Consider the following 19,649-nt stretch of genomic DNA (forward strand, 5'->3'; position numbering starts at 1 on the left):
GATGTCTTATGGACCCCTTTTAAATAAAAAATGTCTTATTTACCTATATCATCATGATAGGCCTAATGTTCCTCAATATGTTTCATTTTCTTTTTTTTCTTAAGGTGAGGTCTTGATCCTTAAGCTTGCTCAGTCCTTCTATTACCTGAGAACAAGGAAAATATATCATCATTTTAAAACTGAAATTCGAATCATGCTTCTTTACACAGCTGGTCATAGGTTTTCTTAAGGACCCTGTGATGTTGCTATATTAATGTATATATGGTAAGTGTTGGTTGTTTAGAAGATATATGGTAAGTAGTGAAAGAGGAGGGGGAGTGAATGGGCAGTAGAATGCGAGATGATTGGCTGAGTGTTTAAAATGGCTGAACGTATAAAAGGAAGAGTGAGAGTGGAATCAGGGGGAGAGAAGAGAACTGAGTGGGTTGCTTGGTGGGGTTTAGAGAGTTGTTTGACAGGAGAGAGTGGAAAAGGAGGGAGGTGGAGTTCGGATTAGTATTGAGTAAAACCATATGCTTATGTGCTTTAAGAAGAAATCTTGTTAATCTTGTTAGCTTTGTTATCTTTAATAAATACTTAATTTAGTTTACCAAAGGCCTGATCCTTGACTGGGGTTTCACAGACCAGAAGGGAGGGTAAGGTAATGACCAAGGCTGAAGGGGAACTGTAACAAATGGTGGCGGCGGTGAAGAGAATAACAATACCAGTATTCAGAGTCTCTGGGAATACTAGTATTAGGACGTGACTGGTGGTTGCTAGCAGGGGGATCTGTTGAGATCTGTGCTAGAGCGGGGAGAGAAACAATAAAATAAAGGACAGTCCAGACTGGTGGAGTCCCTGGTGGTGCCTAGAGACAGGCAGTAACTACGAGCAGGTAGGAACCTGACAGGGAGAGCCAGGGAAGGACGCACCACATGTGGTGGCAGTAGCGGTGGGATACGAACCAAAGAGAGTCCCAAAGACATGTGGTGACAAAGGAGACTACGTCACAGGTGTTGGCTGTAGCGGTGGTACGGATACTAGAGAATCCCTAACAGTGGTGTGGCAAACAGAAATAACAAAACAAGATTACTTGTGAGAGTGACTGGCAAAGAGTGTGTGGCAAAGAGTGAGTGACCATGGCTGAATATATAAAAATGAAAAGAGAGGAGCTGGTGGAGAAGTGCATAACATTCAATTTACCTCACGAGGGTAAAGGGGTAGATGAATTGAGGGTAGCACTTATAGGATTTGCAACTGCCCAGCAAAAACAACCTGTCAGAGAAGAGACCCCAGAAGGATATTTAAGCAATCCCGCTTATATAGAGTACTTGAGAGAGAAGTTGAGGATGGAAACTGAGAGAATGAGGATGGAGGCTGAGGAAAAAGACAAACAGCGGGTCTTTGAGGCTGAGGAAAAAGACAAACAGGGGGAGTTGGAAACTGAGAAGTTGAGAATGGGGTTTGAGGAGAGGGAGAAGCAACGAACAGTGGATGCCGAATTACAAGTAGAAAAGTTAAAATTTGAAAGAGAGGTTTCATTCTGATGAAACAAGAAAGGACAGAGATGGAGCAAAAATAAAAATTACTCCAAAGGACTTTGCTGTCTATGAGCCTGGTCAAGATCCTCAAATTTACCTCAGCACCTTTGAAAAAGCAGCTCAGTTGTGGGGGCTACCTGAAGATAAATACATGCAGTATTTATCAAACCTGATTAAAGGGGAATTGGCTGAGGTATACCAATATTTCCCCTCAGACAGGCCCATCACCTATGCTGAATTCAAAGAAGCAGTGTTTAAAGGATTCAGACTGGGGCCTGATTATTTTAGAAAGCTTTTCAGAAATTGCCAGATACAGACAGGGAGGTCTTTTGTGGAGCTGGGGGCAAAACTGATGGACATATTTGGGAAATGGCTGACAAGTGCAAAAGCTCAGTCTGTGGAGGAGGTGAAAAACCTCATGCTATTGGATCAATTATACCATCAGTTACCACCATAAATAAGGCTTCTGGTCAAACACCGTTCCCCTACATCAGTGCAGGAGGCTGCAGAGTTGGCAGATCACTTCACCTCCAACAGAACTGGCTGGGTGGGGAAAACATCAAGAGATTTTAAACCCAGACCATATAACACTGGCAGAAGGGATGTGGTACCACAGCGAGTGAGTCCTCCAGTAAAATCTGAAGGGCACAGGACACCCCAGAGTGGATCTGTGTACCCTAAAAGTGAGGAGAAATTATGCTACAAATGTGGTAGACCGGGGCACCTACGTTTTCAATGTGAGGTTGCCAACCCCATTAGTAATCCTGCTCAGACAAGGGCAGTGAAAACAGAGCCCAAGGCTTTAGAAACAGTGGAAAAGGTTCAGTTCTGCCAGATAAACCGGACAGAAGTAACAGACCTTGATTCAAGTCTGAGAGAGGAAGTGAGTGTACAAGGGGCAAATTATTGGGCATTGCTTGATACTGGTGCCACTCAGACATTACTGAGGCCAGATTTAATAAAATCTGAGGTAATATTACCTCAGGAAACTGTGACTATCCAAGGAGTGAGGGGTCAACCAGAAAGTTTGCCTGTGGCCCTGGTGGAAATGACTTGGAGAGGCCGAGAGGGCCGATATAAAGTAGGCATTAATGCCCAGCAACAAGAACCAGTAATACTGGGAAGAGATGTAATGGGCGCCCCAGGAAAGATCTATGTAGTGACCAGACAGCAAATTGGCAGAGAAAAAGAAACCATATTAAGGGGGGCTGAAACAAACAGGGTGGAATCTGTTAACCAGCCTCAGGTCACCATAGCAACCACTAGCAGGCCTGCTGAAGGAGACAAACTGTATCAAGTGGTCTCTGATAATGATGAGGCAGATCAATTCAGGGAAGAGCTGCAAAAAGATGTAAGTTTGAAGCAGATAAAGGAACAAGCTCTGACCCAACAGATTCCTTTCACTGACAAACTGAGGAATCAAGTTGTGTGTGAGAATGGGATTTTATATAGACTGTGGATGCCTGCTGAGAGAAAGGATGAATGTGAACCAGTGAAGCAATTGATAGTACCTAGCAAATACAGAACCAAATTGCTAGAGGTAGCCCACGATGTCCCATGTGCAGGACATCTGGGAATAAAAAAGATCAAGAGGAGATTGGCAGCAAACTATTATTGGCCAAACATCTCCAAAGATGTAAAACAACATTGTCTATCTTGTGGAATATGCCAAAAGGTGGGAAAAAGTGGAGTAAAGACTAAGGCACCCTTAAAGCCCCTTCCTATAATTGGACAACCCTTTTATAGAGTGGGGATAGATTTGGTGGGCCCTTTTTCCAAACCCACAAGGCATGGCAAGAAATATCTATTGGTGGTGGTGGATTCTGCCACCAGGTACCCAGACGCAGAAGCACTAAGATCCGTGGAAGCCCCTGTAGTGGCAGAGGCTTTATTAAAAATCTTTATGAGGCTGGGTTTCCCTCATGAAGTGCTGACGGATCAAGGCAGTGTATTCATGGGAGAAGTGATGCAATGTATGTGGAAATGTTGTGGTCTAAAACATCTAAAGACCACTACTTACCATCCCACCACTAATGGGTTAACAGAGAGATTCAATGGCGTTTTGAAGGGCATGATCAGAAGCTATGTTCAAGATCACCCACAAGACTGGGATGAACGGTTGGGATGCTTCTTGTTTGCATACAGAGAAGTCCCTCAAGAGTCAACAGGCTTCTCACCCTTTGAACTGATGTTCACTAGAAAAGTGAGGGGACCTTTGGAACTATTAAAAAATTCATGGGAAGGAACCCTGGGAGAGTACAAAACATCTGTAGTAGATTTTGTATTGGAATTCTGCAATAAATTAACATCAATGATGGAGATGGTGAAAAAGAATTTGAGTCAAGCACAGGAGAAGCAACGTTACTGGTATGACAGAACAGCCAGGGAACGTGTGTATGATGTGGGAGATATGGTTATGGCGTTCATACCCAGGAAACATGACAAATTACAGGCTAACTGGGAAGGACCATATACCATCAGAGAAAGGCTTGACACAGTGACGTATGTAATCACCACAGACCAATTAAACAAAAGCAAAGTGGTTCATGTAAATATGTTGAAGCCTTACCATACCAGGGATGCACAGGTGTTGCAAGTTACCTTATTCCCTGAGGGAAGTGGGCCTGAACTTCCAGATTTGGTACAGGAAAGCAAAGACAAAGGAGGGGTAGATCAAGTGGAATGGTCAGAGGAGGTGAAGGAGGAAGTAAAAGAAGAGATTCTGAGAGTTTTGAAAACCTATAGGAATCTCTTTAGCAACAAACCTGGCCGAACCAGTATAGTTATACATTCCATTGATACTGGAGATCATGCCCCAATCAGATCTGTTCCGTACCGTGTGAATGGGAAAGTTTTGAATGAGATCAAAAAGGAGGTGGAAGATATGCTGGAATTAGGAGTGATCAGGGAATCCATCAGTCCCTGGGCCTCAAGTATTGTCCTGGTTCCGAAAAAAGATGGAACGACCAGGTTTTGCATTGATTATCGGCTAATCAATAAAATTACTGTCCCAGATGCGTATCCTATGCCTAGGGTAGACACAATGTTAGAGTTATTGGGGGCAGCAACCATTATCTCTACACTAGATCTCTGTAAAGGATTTTGGCAAATGGAACTAGACGAGCAATCCAGAGCCAAAACTGCCTTCAGTACACCAGATGGGTTATATGAGTTTGTGACCTTACCCATGGGACTAAGGAACTCACCAAGTTCACTTCAGAGGCTAATCAATACTGTGTTGCGAGGCATGTCAGATTTTGCAGTGGCCTATATCGATGACGTGGCCATTTTTAGCAAGTCGGTGCCTGAGCATGTCCAACACCTGACAACAGTATTGGAGGCCTTAAGAAAAGCAGACCTCACAATAAAAGCTAAGAAATGCCAGTTTGGACTAAAGGAAGTAATCTATTTAGGACATAAGGTGGGGAGTGGGAAAATCACCCCCTTATGGAGCAAGGTGGAGGCAATACAAGCGTGGCCGATCCTCTTAACCAAAAAACAAGTAAGGGCATTTCTGGGTGTGGCTGGATTTTATAGGAAGTTTGTGAGAAATTTTGGGGAAATAGCAACCCCCTTGCATGAATTAACAAAGAAGAAGTGTTCTGAGCGTGTGGTATGGACGGATGAATGTCAGAAGGCTTTTGATCTACTGAAGCAAGCCTTGTGCCAAGGACCCATATTAATAGCACCAGACTATGAGAAACCATTCATCATGGCTACAGATGCGTCGGACCTGGTGCTGGGAGTCGTCTTGCTGCAGAAGAGAGAAGGCACCAGACATCCAGTGGCGTACCTGAGTCGCAAGGTGACGCCGAGGGATAAAAACTATTCGTCGGTCCAGAAGGAGTGCCTAGCGGTCGTGTGGGGACTGAACAACTTGCACCCATACGTGTGGGGACGAAGATTCACAGTGACTGTCATGCCCCCAGACCCTCAAGGTACCGGGTTCATGCGTCAGACTCAGACCCCCACCCTCAGGGAAATGAGACTGGAACCAAAAAGCTATTACTTCACCCTTGCCAAGGCTGTGTACGCTCACAACAACCCTGCAAGGTAGAAGGTAGGCTGCCACCACCCCTGTATACTGGTCCACTCAGAGCCAGGGGATCTCTGAGCCCAGAAGATATATAAAACCAAGGTCCTAAAAGGCAGGAGTCACAGTTACACTCCTTGCCTGGCACCTCTGGTTTAACACTTAAAAATCCAAGCTTTTAACTTCTTAACCCTCTTTGGTAGTGAGTGACTGAGATGGGTCAAAGTACTGAATTCAGAACCACCCCTTCTCTCAAATGAACACACCAGGTTAAATAGAAGTAGCTTTATTAAGAAATATAAGTGCACATATCATATAGCAGCAAGTAATCCTTTAAGACCATTCACCCAACAGGGGTTTAGGTTCTTACAAGAGAATTCATACACACAACAAGAAAATAATAAACTAACTCACCTAACTACTTACACACGAGGTAGTTGGTTGCGTGGCACCTCTCCTAAGAGAGATGGATGTTCAACATAAAGCTATGGAACCAGACATAGGTTGCCTTCCCATAAGCAACCCCTGGAACCATAAGGCAGAAAGGTTTGGAACTCTGGTGCCAGTCAGCATAGGCAGAGAACAGAGAACAAAGGCTATGGGTCTCTAGCCCTATACTCAAGGGAAAAGGATCCTAACGGTCCAAGATTATTTGACCAATCAGGAATTGGCTGATGTAACTTTGTTCTTGATGTTTCTCACATTTTCGCGCCTTCAGACCCCCCTCCCAACTGTGTTTTCCAACGGTACAGGCCAAGGATGACCTTGAGTACCAGGCACTTGCTAATCAGCAAAGATAAACAGGTGCAGCTTGTTAAGGCTTCTTCTAACCGTCTTCAGCTGGGAAGTGAAACTTAACTTTACAAATTGGCAAAGGCTTGTCTTTTCTAACTGTAACCATCTCCCAGAGTCCCTTACTGGAGCCAAAGTATTGTTATTAGATTTTTAATAACTCATGACCATTACAGGTTCATGAAAGTGACTACGGATCATCGGGCCTTGTTATGGTTGCAGACTATGAAAAAACATAACACTATGCTGCAGAGGTGGTCCTGGGCCCTACAGGACTATCAAGTGGACTTCCAGTTCAAAAAAGGCAAGGACAATGTACTGGCCGATGGACTTTCCAGGCAAGTGGCTGGGACTGCAGTGATGTGACCAGACTGAGGAACAAAGAAAGACATTTTCCCCATAGAGACTTTTATTTGTTAACGCGACGTATAAATCCTGGAACAGGAATAATACTCTGCTGTCATTTTAAGGGGGGGGGAAATGTGATGTTTCTATATTAATGTATATATGGTAAGTGTTGGTTGTTTAGAAGATATATGGTAAGTGGAGTGAAAGAGGAGGGGGAGTGAATGGGCAGTAGAATGCTAGATGATTGGCTGAGTGTTTAAAATGGCTGAACGTATAAAAGGAGAGTGAGAGTGGAATCAGGGGGAGAGAAGAGAACTGAGTGGGTTGCCTGGTGGGGTTTAGAGAGTTGTTTGACAGGAGAGAGTGGAGAAGGAGGGAGGTGGAGTTCGGATTAGTATTGAGTAAAACCATATGCTTATGTGCTTTAAGAAGAAATCTTGTTAATCTTGTTAGCTTTGTTATCTTTAATAAATACTTAATTTAGTTTACCAAAGGCCTGATCCTTGGCTGGGGTTTCACAGACCAGAAGGGAGGGTAAGGTAATGACCAAGGCTGAAGGGGAACTGTAACAAATGGTGGCAGCGGTGAAGAGAATAACAATACCAGTATTCAGAGTCTCTGGGAATACTAGTATTAGGACGTGACTGGTGGTTGCCTAGCAGGGGGATCTGTTGAGATCTGTGCTAGAGCAGGGAGAGAAAAAATAAAATAAAGGACAGTCCGGACTGGTGGAGTTCCTGGTGGTGCCTAGAGACAGGCAGTAACCACGAGCAGGTAGGAACCTGACAGGGAGAGCCAGGGAAGGACGCCTCACAGACCCTTCTTCCAATGTAAAAATGTCTTATTTACCTGCATCATCAGTGCTCTGATGCTCCACAGCAAGCTCTGTTTTCTTAAGGGGCGGCCCTGATCATTCAGTTTGCTCAGCCCCATCCGCTAAAAGCAAGGAAACATATCAGCATTTTTAAACTGAAAACAGAATCATTTCAGTTTAGAGGAACCCCTAGCATTTGTCACTGGAATTTCTGAAGGAATACATGCAGGCATGTTGGGACTTGCCCGGCCAGGAACCTTTATATAGCACAGCCCGGGTTTATCTGTGTATTAGTAGCACATTCAGAAAAGATGGAGAGACAGACGTTGGTGATGGCTGAAACAGCTTTGAACCTGGCTTGTGGGAAAACAGTACCCATGATACAACAGTTCAGACCTGTGCGAGTTTTTCAACATATTGCTTCCCAACTTTTAGATGAGCTTCAAAGAAAAATAACCCCTCTTTTGGACTCTTTTGAGGGGGGAGGGGTGGCCCAGACTCCCATGTAGGTGAGCACAGGATTACAGCCTTAACTACTCATAAATGAAACATGTAAGTTATCTCAATTGAAAAATATTGGTTGGATCCCACTGCTATCACTTAATCCCATGAAACTCTGCACTTGGTGGTCTAGAACTGCTCTGGAAGGACATGGAATGTGATGTGGGGGCTGCAGCAGGAAAGAGGAATAATCAGAAATTGAATATATCACACTTGCAAATATCACCTGATACTGCAATAATCAAGTGAAGAATATGTTTGAGTTACTCATTTCTTAAAGCAGCCTGTAGCCAGAGGGAGGGGAATGGTGGCACCAATCCCCCGAGGTGTCCTTCACCCTCCCAAGGATTTTTTGGGGAAGATTATCTTTTTCATTTGTGACATGACAGGTAATGGGGCAACCTCCATTTAAAGAATGATAACTTGTTTTAAGAACAGGAACAACTTAAGAATAGGACCCTATGAATAATTCAGTGAATAAGACAGGGCGAGTGCATAACAAAAGCCTCATCTGGAAGAGCCCTCAAAAGTCTGCTACTCAAAATTTTCCCTTATTGAGGGTAGAATTTTCACAATCACAGTTGCCTTATAATCATGGACATAAAGTTATCACATTATGTATGCAGGCCTAAGCTCCCCTATTGCTTAAGGTATGGAATTTATTTAATTAATTCCCATCATGTTGATTGGTTGTCTACATCATGAGGTTATCCTTTATTCAGAGCTGTATGAAAAACTTTCCACATGCTGTTCCTACAACCTGAGGATTACATCAGAATTTTTTTTTCCCCTTGGCCATGTGGTGGAGGGTTTTTTTGTTCCCAAAACTTTTACAGAGCTGGCATGGAAATTTTTCTGCTTTCTAGGATGCTTTTGGAATTTCTAACTTTCCACTCAGGATAACTGCATGACAAGGTTATGCTGGTATGTTGCATCTATATATTTTTAGTTAGGCTATGACTGCATGGTATGCAGGAAGCACATTCCTGACCTGTAGCAGCATTTTCAAGAATAATGGATAACAGTCATTGACTAAAGATTTCCAGTTGGTTTTTTGAAAAAATAAATAAATAAAAAAAACCAATCCAGTAAACAATAAGCTCCTATTGTGCAGAGAAAATGATATGGCAGGAGGAAAAAACAAGAAGCCAAAATGTTAGAAAAAGGAGTCTTCCACACCATATGATCAATTCTAAATAATGTAGCTGGAATTTCCACAATTTTCTCCAGGATTACACTGGTGCAGGGACTCAGACATTCACACAAGGTATCTCTAAGATTCTTGGTTTTTATAAAAGCAGGGATTTCCTCAATTCAAAATTCCTTCTCCTTTTGATCAACCACAGCTACACAGGTTCCACCTCCTTACTCAAATTGGGGCTGGAAGTGTGCAACAACCCCACACATGCCCTGCTAACTGGACTGCCAGGATATCTGTTTTCAGCTACTGTACTGCTCTCTTCCATACCCCCACACCCCAGTAGGAAAGATAGCCCTGGGCTCAGAAAGAAAATAAACATCTGATCCTCTTGAAAGTACTGCTAAGATTTTTTTTCAATGAAAATGATTATAATAAGTTCTTGCTCTTATAGCTAATGGGAGTTAAATATCTTGCATGAGCCCATATCAAATATTCAGATACTTTAAATAAATAAAAACCATTTTTTTAAATGTACGGTCCATCCCAGTGCATTCTTGGAGCAGTTTGCCACCACAAATTTCCTCTCCCTCCCTGAAAATAAAAAAAAGATCCAGTCCAGGTCCAGCCCATGAAGAAACCAGATTCTCCCCCATCCACCCACCCACACTTATGATACCAGCCGAACAGTTTTTAGAGGCAGTTTGCCAACAAGAATGTCCTCTCCCCCATCAACAGTGAAAAAGCCCAATCTGGCCCAAGAAGAAACCAAACTCTCTCCCACTCTGTAGTGCCAGCCAAACATTTTTAGAGGCAGTTTGCCACCAAAAATTTCCTCCCCCCACACCCTGACAATAAAAAGTACCAGCCTATGAAGAAACCAGATTCTCACCACCACAACCACCATCATTATGATGCCAGTCAAACATTTTTAGGGGCTGTTTCCAACTCTCCCCCTGTATAATAGGTATGGCTCAGTCCGGCCTATGAACAAACCAGATTCCGCCCCCACACCATCTAAATATGATTTTGGGATCATTTGCTACCAAGGTTGCCAGGTTGCCAGCTTTTGCCCAGAAACTCCAGAGTTTTAGGTTCCTCTTTGGGTCTCCAGGTAAATCTGCCTAGTCTCTGAACTCCCTGCTTTCATTTTTCTAGGTGGTCTGGTTCAAGAGATATATGCCAGAACATCAGACCTGGCTGCTCTAACCTCACCCTTTCAGGTTTGTAGCCAATAAATGAAGTAACGGTTGTGATTGACAAGGGATTTGTTGACCTCAATGCAATAGCTAGAACCCATTGAAAGGCTGGAAAATTGTTGACTTTTCCCTGTTCATAGCTTTCAGCATTAGCAAAAGTCCCTTTCTATGTGTGTGTAGGTCAGGAGATGTAGAACAAAAAGAATCACAGCAGGATCTTGGTAGGCAATTGTTTACTGCAAACCATTTCTGTTAGGATTATAATAAAAGTGTGCATGCAGGGTATTTTTTAAAAACAATTACTTGCAAAAATAGCATATTATACATATTATATTTCAAATAATAATGGAACAGAAATTTAAAAGAAGTGTACATGAAACTTGTTTACATTTTCCTGGGCTGTTGAAGAGGATATATTATTTATCTAATTAATTTTTTGGGTTTTGAAAACCTTCCCAATATAAAGCTTTAATTTTATGTTCACTTTTCTGGGATTAAAGCTGCACTGCTAATCCCACATACTGGGAGTAAACCACATTGAATTCAATAGAACTTACATTTGAGTTGACATGGTTAGGATTGTGCTGTAAATTAATGGGACTTTTGAGTGAACATAGAAAAGGATTGCATTTGTGGTGTGAATCTTTTTCTCTCCCTCCTATCCTATTTTTTTAAGCAATGAGGCTTTAAAGGAAAATTGCACTGTTCTACAGTGACCAACTGGTTTTGATAATAAACTATTATATAGGGTTATATATTATATAGGCTGTATGCATTTTTACATCTCCAGTTTGTGTGTATATGGAATCTTTCCAACAACCTTGTGAGGTAGGGTTGGAAACCAAGGCAGCTCACAAAAATAAATAAATCCATTTAAAATCCATAAAACCATAAAATAAGTATAAAACAGTTACAAACAGTTTAAAGTGGCATGTTTCTAAATTTTGGGTTAGGTGAGTGAGGCTCCTTATCACTTGAGGTTCCCTGTTTGATAGGGTTGCTAGGTTCATGACCTGATCCTGATCCTGTATCTTTAGGAAAAGAGAAAGTCAGCCAGGTGCAGGTGTTCTTGCAACCCTGTAATGGGAAAAACCACAAGGTGAAATTCTCCCTTCCCCCGCACAACTTTTAAAGGTACAGAAGACCTCATGGAGGCTGTATCTCCTAAAGATACAGGATCAGTCTCAGGCCATGAACCTGGCAACCCTAGTCTTCATAGTCCTGCCCTAATGCTATGGAACTTCCAGTGCATTTGTGAGGGACTTCTCCTGATTGGCTAGAGGTTCTTCCATGGGAAACAAAATCAAAATGGAGGTGCTGAGGGGACCTCTGCCCCCCTAAGTCATTCCAACTAGAATTTATTGTTACTATTATCCCTGGAGACAGGGGTGGGACCATAGCAATGATTGTGATTGGCTGTGCTATCCAAAGATGATTAGCCAGAACAAATGGTGGACAGAAACAAGTCCAGTTAAATGTACTTAAATGTAAGGTACTGTACTGAATATGAATGTAATGAATAGAGAAGGGACACTGAGCTACAGTTAATGTATTGAATGTGAATGTAAGGAACAGAGACGGGACTGGGCTATAGGTTTGGGGCTTTAGGGTGGGCAGTGTCTCACCTGCCATTAGTGAGGGGGCTCCACTGGTCAGCAATGTGTAATAAATTTAACAACAGCAGTAGCTCTGTAAGGGGTCTCCTTATAACTTTCAACACCTTTAACAAACTACAGTCCTCATGATTCTTTGGGGGAAGCCATGACTCTTAAAGTTGTATAAGAGTGTTTTAAATGCGTGATGTGGATGTGATGGAGCAGATTTGAGATGAGATGAGAGCACAGGAAGCTATAGGGAGAAGGAGGAATCAGCAAAAATTAGCTCCTCCTTGTTTCCGCTATTGAGAGCTGAATAAAAAGAATCAGAGGGACCCAATTGGATAAAAATAATTTATCTCTGCCTAATGGCAAGGGCTCAGGGTGACTGTGACAAAGTCAGACTTGTTTATATGCTGAAACTTGTTATGAAATGTTATTCAGGTAATAAAGTGTTTGTTTGATTTATATTTCACCCTTAATCCCAGTAGGAGCCCAGAGCGCCACAGAATGCTAGAAGGTGTGGATGATGTAAAGCTGACAGGTATGTGGGTGGGTGTGAAGGAGACTTCTGAGTGGGTTTTGATAATGAAAAGTAGTTGGTTTTGACAGTTAGAGATAGATAGGGAATTGACTTGGAGGTGATAGATTTAGGGATTGTGAGGTAGAGGGGCTGGGGTGTTGAGAAAGGTTTTATTGTGGTAAGAAGGGTAAGGTAGATAGGTAAAGTAGGGACAACAACATCTTAATGAAGAACAGTAGTTAACATCTTATAAATAATAACATTTATTTGTTTGTTTTAAAATCCTGTGTGTCAGCTTGGTCATGTCTCCTACCAAATCAGGATCCTATTCTATACCTATGCCAATTATACTGACAGTCTACACCAGTGGTCACCTTTTAGGAGAAAAGGAGGTGGGGCTGAAGCTTGAGGTTTAGAGGGCATATCTGACCCAGACTGAGGCAGACTTCCTGGGGGATTTCCTGATCCAGGCATGGAGAATCAGGAGGTGGAATCCCAGAGACATACAGGAACATCACAGAGACATTTTTACAAAACTCTAAGGATGGAACTTGACAGTATATACAAACCAGTGGCCCTGTCTTGAATTTCTCCTCCTCTCCACGTGGCATGTAATCATGGAAACATGTGAAGTGAGTTTTTCACCTAGCTGTGCATTACCAAAAATGCTGAAAGACCAGCTCCATCAGGTGTCTCTTGCCATTACTCTGTTCCTCTTCCAGCTGGTCATTATAATTTAAGAACTACTATTTAAAATTAAGAATTGGCACCTGAGTTTGCTTTCCTTTCTTCCTACCTTGTCCCATTTTCATTTTGTGTCATAAATCTGCAGGCAGAGAATCTGTTAATTGTGTCAAGCACCCAGTACCCAGGAAGGGGTAGGAAAATGTGATGTCATATGCCTTTTCATTCAATTCCACTACTGGGCAGCCAATTTAAATGTCATAAATAACTAAATAATAATAATAATAAATACCAGTTATGAGCGAGATGAAAAGGAACTGAACAAGGCCTGATCTTTTCAAAAGGCTTGTGTTTTGGATAAATGCTGTGGCTTCATTGTGTTATAGACTCTCAGTCAGCTTTACCCATGACTCTAAAAGCAATCCAAATAAAATTGGTTTTACATGATTCTTTAAAGGTTTGCCCAGTTTCTATGGAAAGATTTACTTTTCAGAACTAGTCCTGCACTGATTCCAGTACCAATCTAGTCTTTGAGCTCATTTGTGGCTACAGAACTGCTGGGCTTTCATCTTGACTGTTGGTCTGAAACAATGCCATAAACGTATTAATGATGAGAAAATTGGAAAGTACAATGGCAAATGAATTAATATTTAGTGAATAACTGGGCAGATGAAAAGGTAATGATTAATGAGAGATGGTTCAGCTGAGAAAACATTATCAAATGGAAAAACCTACTGGAACCTAGGACCTACTGGAAACTCTTCATTCTGTGTGTTGCTAGCCCTTTTGGTGCAGTTTATTTATTTATTATTTGATTTATATCCCACCCTTCCTCCCAGCAGGAGCCCAGGGCAGCAAACAAAAGCACTAAAAATACTGTAAACATCATAAAAACATACTTTAAAATCTCATTATAACAAAACATGTTTAACAACATTTTAAAAAAAGCTTTCAAGACCTTTTTTAAAAAAGGTTAAAAACATTGGTGTTTTTTTTAAAAAAAAATTAAAAAACATATTAAAAAGAAATTCCAACACAGAAGCAGACTGGGATAAGGTCTTAACTTAAAAGGCTTGTTTATTTATTATTTGATTTATATCCCACCCTTCCTCCCAGCAGGAGCCCAGGATGGCAAACAAAGCACTAAAAACACTTTAAAACATCATAAAAACAGACCTTAAAATACATTATAACAAAACAATTTTAAAAACATTTTTTTAAAAAAAGCTTTAAAAACATCTTAAATAAAAAGAGTTAAAATATTGTTTAGAGAAAAAAGGTTTTTAAAAAACATATTAAAAAGCAATTCCAACACAGACTGGGATAGGTCTAGACTTAAAAGGCTTGTTGAAAGAGGAAAGTCTTCAAAAGGCACCGAAAAGATAACAGAGATGGCACCTGCCTAATATTTAAGGGGAGGGAATTCCACAGGGTAGGTGCTGCCACAGCAAAAGTCCTTTTCCTATGTTATGTGGAATGGACCTCCTGATAAGATGGTATCTGCAGGAGGCCCTCACCTGCAGAGCACAGTGATCGACTGGGTATACAAGGGATAAGACAGTCTTTCAGGTATCCTGGTCCCAAGCTATATAGGGCTTTGTACACCAAAACTAGAACCTTGAACTTGGTCTGGTAGCAAATGGGCAGCCAGTTCACAGCATCTTCCTGGGTAATGTTACATGCACCCCTATCTCCAAGCAGTAGAGGTTTCAGGAGTGCCAGCACTTATCCCTAGGTTTGGTTTCCTTAGACTAAAGGTCACTGGAGACTGTGGTGTCTTTATTAATATATGCTTGATATATATGGTGTCTGTTATGATACATGGTTTTATTTACACATATATACAACCTGAGCATAAGATGGAGGGGCTCATGGCATTAACACTCCAACAGATTTTCCTCCCTCATTATATTTCTAGGGAGGCTCTCCAAAGCCACAGGTTTGTTGTCAGATCAGAGAGCAAATAAAGCTTCAGTGTCTTCCCAGTTCTAGGAGAGACTAGACAAAGTTTAGCACATGGCCTATTGTTTCCCTACCTCTATGATGTGGTGTTGTGCAGCTAGGTGGGGGTGTCCCTTGCTGCTCCCACCCCTTCTGGAGGCACTACTAGCTAGTTATTTCTATGGCAACATGGCCAACTCATTAGACATGTAAAAACAATGCTTAACTGGCTTGCCTAGTGCAATGGTGTGAGATAGGTTTACCAAACCTCTGGCTTTTGGGCGGAGACTCTGGTTTCTGGGGGGTCCTCTCTGGGTGACTCACCTTAACCTCCGGACTTTCAGCTTTCATTTTTTAAAACAAAATTAAGTTTCTAGGTGGTCTGGTTCCTAAGATATACACCAAAACAGCAGCTGCCCCTTGCAACTTCTGTTAGTTGCTCTAGGTTCTGCTCTAATCCCTGCCCTTTCAGGTTTTTAGCCAATACGAAGTCAGGGTTGTGACTGACAATAGCAAGAGCTAAGTTTCCTTTTCCTGTTTCTGTTCATATCAGGAATTCAGTAAATATATAGCTTTCAGCAAAGAGTACTTTCTCTGTACAGGATTGGGAGTTGCTTCTGAATAAATATGCATAGGATTGCACTACAACAGAAGATCACAGAATAATCTTGGTAGGCATAGAAGAGTACATGTAAGAGAGTTTTAATTACTTGCAAAAAAGGTATATTATACTTTTTATTTTTCAAATAATTTTTGAACAGAGGTATTAGAAAGTGTACATGCTTCAGTGTTATGCTTTTCTAATTAAGGAGTCAAAGTTTAAATTTTACAGGACTGTGGAAGATGGCAGTTTATTTGTCTTATTCATAACCTGTTTTGAAAACCTTCCCAATATGATTTTTTTCTGGGAATAAAACTTCAAGGCTAATTCCACATACCTGGGAGCTAACCCCATTGAATTAAGTAGGACTCACTTTTGAGTAGACATGGTTAGGATCGTGCTGAAAATCAGTGGAACTTTTGAGTGAACATAGAAAAGGATTGTGTTGTAAATTTTTATCTCGCCTTCCAATCCTTTTTTTTTAAAGCAGTAGGGCAGGACTTACTTAGGTGTCACTGCTTTTATTTGGCAGGAAACTAATAGTTATTTTTTTAAAAAAAATGTTCTGCAATGGCCAACTGGTTTTGACAATAAACTATTATATGGGATGTATGTATTTTTACATCTCCAGTGTGTGCGTAGATGGAATATTTCCAACAACCCTGTGAGCTAGAGTTGGAAACCAAGGCAGCTCACAACAAGAAAGAAAGCCATTTAAAATCCCATAGCTGTAAAACAAATATAAAACAGTTGCAAAATAGCAATTTTGGATTGGGTGAGTGAAGTTCCTTATCATTGAATTGCGGTCCCTTGCATGCTTCCCTGTCTGAGTAAGCCCCATTAAATACATTGGGACTTGCTTCTGAGTAAACATGAATAGGATTGCACTATAAATATCTTTACATGTTGTGTAAATAAAAACATCTTTGACAATTATGCTTATATAAATATTTCTTCATAATATGTCTTGATATGTATCTGATTTCACATTATGGTTGTAAATGATTTCCTCTACATGTGAAGTGTGCCCTTCCTTGGGGTGGTCATGGTCCCCCTCTGTTCTTTTTACCCTAAGGGGCAGGTTGGGCTGAGAGATGCTACATAGCCCATGGTCACCAACTAAACCGTATAGCTTCTTTCCATTTTAAAATTTAATTAAAATGATTTATACGTAGGCAAAGTTTATGAAGTAATGGAGATCCACATAATACATTTAAAGCACATCCAACTATCATTTAAAGCACATGACTTCCCCTAAAGAATCCTGGGAAGTTAAGTTTCTCCCTCATAGCTATATTTCCCACCACCCTTAACAAACTGCAGTTCTCAGAATTCTGTAGTGGGATTCATATGCTTCAAATGTATGTTGAATGTGCTTTAAATGCATGGTGTGGATCTGCTGTAATATGCTGTGCATTCATTAGTGAATTGAAAAGAACAATTTTAAAATATACATCTTTTAAAAGGGCTGTAGCTCAGTGGTAGGGCACATGTTTACATCCAAAGGTCCAAAATTCAATTTCTGGAAGAGATTGTTGCCTGGAATACTGGAGAGCCAATGCTAGTCCATGTCATCAGTACTGAGCTAGATGGTACCGGATGGCCTGAGTTGATACAAAAGAGGAAATAGACCCACTGGCCACAGTGACTCCAAAAATTATTTATTTATCTTATTTACAACATTTATATACTGTTTTATTGTAAGAAACCTCAAAGTGGTTTATAGCAGGAATTAAAACAATAAAATAATTGGCAAAAACAGTTAAAGACAGGTATTTAAAACATTCAAAATAAAACCAACAATGTTAAAAATGGATTAAAAAAAACAATAGCTTCTACATGCCTGGGTAGGCTAGCCTAAACAAAAATATTTTTAGAAGGTGCCAAAAAGAGTACAGTGAAGGCACCTGCTAATGTCAATAGGCAGGGAGTTACAAAGCGTAGGAGCTGCCACACTAAAATATTGGTTTCTTACAAGAGCAAAACCAGTACTATGTGGCACCCGCAACATGGAAAGCACAGCTTGAACTTGGCCTGGAAGCAAATCCGCAACCAGTAGAGATTTCAGAGCAGAGGTATTATGTGCTGATAGGGTCTCACTCATGTCAGCCATCATGCCACAGCATTCTGTACTAACTGCAGCCCCTGGGTCAGGTTGTGCTGTATGGGGATTTCTGTGACCTTGGCTGACTGGCTGCCAGGATTTTTTTAGTTTTGGTTTTTCGTTAGGAATCCTGACTGGTTGTGGGATGCTGAGTTTTCTGCCTTACTTATAGGAATCTTGTTGTGGTTGGTATCGTATTGCATTTATGAAATCATCACTGTCTTTTCTTTTTCTTTTTTCATTTCATTTACCTTTATCCTCAGTCCTTTTCATCCATAGAAGCAACAACAGTGGTTCCATGTGCTCCGCTCAACCTTCTTAAATCCACTGATGATGCACCTTGTTGTTTGTTTCTTGCCCAATAGTGGTAAAAAGAATTCACATACTGGACAGTGCGACTGCACTTCTTGTTGTTCCCAAGCTGCTGCCTATGAAGATAGATCAAATAATGTGTGCTTTATCTCTGTCAATTATATTCACTGGAACTGGGTTGGTTGACGAAGTGAGTTTATAACAGCCACAGAAAAGGATAGACAATCTTCTTACTCATTTCTCAGACCTTTTTCTGAAGTGAAGGGTCAAATGTGAAAATAAATTTGGATTCTAAAAGGTAAGGGCAGGGCATTTCAGGCAGGGGGTTCCCAACCCTACTTGGATATGGATATCTTTGCAGCGGATCCCTGGTCAAGCTTTACCAACAACACAATCCAACCATATCTACTGAGAAGTAAGTCCTATTGAGTTCTATGGGGCTTAGTCCCTTAGTGTGTTTAGAATTGCAGCCTTCAGGGGCATCCATCATTACTCCTGAGTGCTCCCATCTCCACAACACTAGGCTCCTTTCTTCCTACAATGGCCTTCTGGTGACTCGCCTGGCCTGAGGGCACATAAACCCTTTTTGCCAGAAGTGAGTTGGCTAGATTAAATGTTCCCTACCCAGGCTCCATCTTTTAGCTAAGATTTCTATCTTAATTTCCAATCACAGAAATGTTTTCATATGAATTGTATGCACCAAGCAACTGTGGTTGATATTTAATGTATCATGCTTAATGATGTCACTCAGGCCTGCCACATGATGTCACTCAGGCCTGCCACATGATGTCACTCAGACCCACCCTGTGATGTTACTTGGAACCACCCTATGACATCACTTTGACCCACCCCATGACATCAGTCAGACATACCCATGACATTACTTGGGCCCGCCCCCCAAATCTCAGGGTTTGGGATGCTTCTGACCTGGCAACCCTAGTGTGAACATATCTGCAATTCTTTCTACTACAGACTCCTATCTTACAAATATAAACCACAGGCTTGGAGGTGAGCAGAAGACATAATCCAAACCAACCAACCCCAGTCTTATAACAGTACCAACACCCTCTTCTTTGCTAAACATTAAGAGGTCTGTGAAGATGTCTTTAAAAATTATTATTATTATTCTGCTCTGTATTTTGATAACCATATGGAGCTGTGTTTTTATCTGCTGCTATCTTTTCTGTACTTCAGGGTGGGGAACCTCTGGCCCTCAGGCCAACTTGACCCACCAGGCTTTTCCATTTGGCTTTGGAGGCTGATTTTGAGAATGACGTCACATGTGGGGCTGATAAGGGCAGGGCTTAAAAGGAACAAAAAAGCTTAAAGTGAGCTCCTGATTGTTCCTTTGCTGGAGAAAGGCATACTCTCAACTGCTCATCATCATATGAGCAGTAGGAGCACACCTTTCTCAAGGGGGGGGGGAAAGCGGTTTCCATTTAATGGAAACCACTTCTCCCTTCCAGCACTTCCCTTAGGCTTCTTTCTATCTCTGACATTGGGGTTGGAAAGGAGAAGTGCAGGGAGACTTACAAAGTCAAGGG

Source organism: Rhineura floridana, chromosome 1 (genome assembly GCF_030035675.1).
Source record: "Rhineura floridana isolate rRhiFlo1 chromosome 1, rRhiFlo1.hap2, whole genome shotgun sequence".
In the NCBI taxonomy this organism is placed as follows: domain Eukaryota; kingdom Metazoa; phylum Chordata; class Lepidosauria; order Squamata; family Rhineuridae; genus Rhineura; species Rhineura floridana.